Raw genomic sequence first — 2,435 nt, forward strand, 5'->3', positions numbered from 1 at the left:
GGCAGCTGTGAAAACAGATGACGTAAATGGAGGAAGAACCATTTTGGAAATGTCAAGTTATTTTGAAAGTAATTAGTATTGGTTAGCAATAAAGTCTTATTCTCAGAAATTACAGCTGAAGGGGGACTAAGGATTAAAGAAAAAAATCTGCCACTAGAGAGTGAGCCACTGGACTTCTCAAAACTTGTTCCATTTTCATCGAAATTTGGGTTTGGAATTATGGCCTTGCTGGAAAAAGATTGTGTAGATGCCAGCTATGACTTCAAATGGGCCCAAACTTGGAAACCAGCAAAGCAATAAGTGCTTGGGATCAGAGTAGAGCTGGGTAATTTCTTATGACCAACTTTTCCAGAACACTCTTCGCTTCCTGAGAAAAATACCCAAAACGCTGCTTCCCGCATTGGCCAACCTGTCGTCTTTCGGGATAGGACACATCTGTTTATAGGTGTGGATTGTAGTTGCTCAGAGGTGAAATTAGGCTGCTTGAAAAAATAAGAGTTCGTGTTCTGCTTTCCCAACAAAACTGAGAGACTTCCAAGGAAAACAGATAATTAGTGGGTAATCAAGACAGCTGAAATGGGCTGTAGGCCTGGACTTTGAGCATCCCGCACCCACTCTCAGCCCAAGCGGAGAAGAATTAAACTCCAGACTACTGGATGCTCAGAGTCAAGGACCAACTTCCAAGGGTCCCCTAAACATTCTCTTTCAAAACTGCCAAGATCTCATCGACATAAGTACTGACTGGCTATCTCAAAGCTTTCAAAGGGTCCCCAGGATGATCTGGGGATTTTAGGAACCAGAGAGACCCATTGCTGTACATTCTAGACCTAGCTGTCATGACTAACACCTCTCCAAATTGTTTTTATTGGATCATTTGGGTTGATCATTTCAAATGAACGTTTGCAGTTCACCTAATCCATTAGAAAATTGTAGTGATCCTGAAAGTGCTACCTTGCTTAGCACTTTATCTAAAATATGTTTGTATATATATTCAGAAAAACGTTTTTTTCAAAATAGTTAATCTGAGTTTACTTACTCTATAGTTTATATTTTAAATCTAAGAAATTTTTATTTGGCCTACATGGGAACACACATTTCATAAATCATAGGCTTTTAAAAATACATATTTTTAAGGCTTTAATGAGTCCTATCAAAGCATGTTTGTGTAAAGTAGCCGACTGTCATTATTCCTGAGCATATGCTCAGCCCGCCCTCTAGCGTTTGTTTGTAAATCCTATCAAGGTTTAAACCATACCCTTAATCTCCGAACGTTAGTTTAATAGGATTAAGAACCGTGTCATCAAATTAATAGCACAAAGCTAAATCCCCGACACTGTTGAAAATTAGATCAGAGAAAAGTGAAGATCTTTCCAGAAGCTGGTTGGCAACTTCGCTGGAGAAATATTGCAAAGTTAGTGGTAAACACACTGTGTTAAAAATTTCATTTCGTAAACAGGATCTTAATAGAAGGAGAAGTTAGTTCATATGATGTATGTAAAATGTAAAAACCTTGTAACTACTAGTACAGATGTTATTTTATTATTATATTAAAAAGACATTCCAAATGTTGGTTAAATAATGGAGGGTTGGTTTTTTTTCAAATTAGCAAATATACATTAAGCAGATAAATTGCCTCTTTGGGGGTTTAGATAATCTGGTTTATTTTATAGATTTAACTTTATTAAAATATACAGTTGTTTTAATTTATTTAATGTTTTAGTAGTTTTAAACGTTTGTATTTTAAATATTTATAAAATATAAATCGAATTCAATTTAAAAGGAAATACATTATCTGAGTAGAAAAAAAATTAACTGAGTACTGTTCTCATAGCTTGGTTGGTTTTCTAAGTATGAGAAAAATGTGTGAGGCTGTTTTTGTTGTCATAAAAAATATAATTAGTGTGTATGCACACTATGTGATGATACTTCAGATGGTTTGTATGGCATGTGACTGTATCTCGATGAAATTGCTTTTAAATAAATTAGTAGTGAACCACCTAGATAAAAACACACTTGAGGACTCAGAATTTTGGAGAAAAAATACCCCTCTGACATATTTTAATGAATCCTGTATTTAGGGATGTATACTGTTGATGTGGACATAAAAGGAAGTTCAGGCTCTAGGGAATTGCAATCCCTACTGTTCCTTGCCTTAAGTTTCAAGTCTTGGAGACAGTGATAGTACTTGAGATGATGACCTTGTTAAACCATCATAAAAAATGTACGCAAAACAGGGACTTGGGATTTTTTTTTTTCTTTTTAAACCTGTATTTCAGGCTTCCTTATGTCCCAGGCACATTAGCATTGTCTAAAGTCAGAAAGAAAAATTGACAGAAAAATGCTTTGGAGCACCATGTGTTTCCAATGGATGCCAAAAGAAAAGAACCTAATGGAAGGCATTTGATGCAGGTTTATTTTTCCTTTGCAGAAACAGC

Source organism: Choloepus didactylus, chromosome 16 (genome assembly GCF_015220235.1).
Source record: "Choloepus didactylus isolate mChoDid1 chromosome 16, mChoDid1.pri, whole genome shotgun sequence".
Classification (NCBI taxonomy): Eukaryota; Metazoa; Chordata; class Mammalia; order Pilosa; family Megalonychidae; genus Choloepus; species Choloepus didactylus.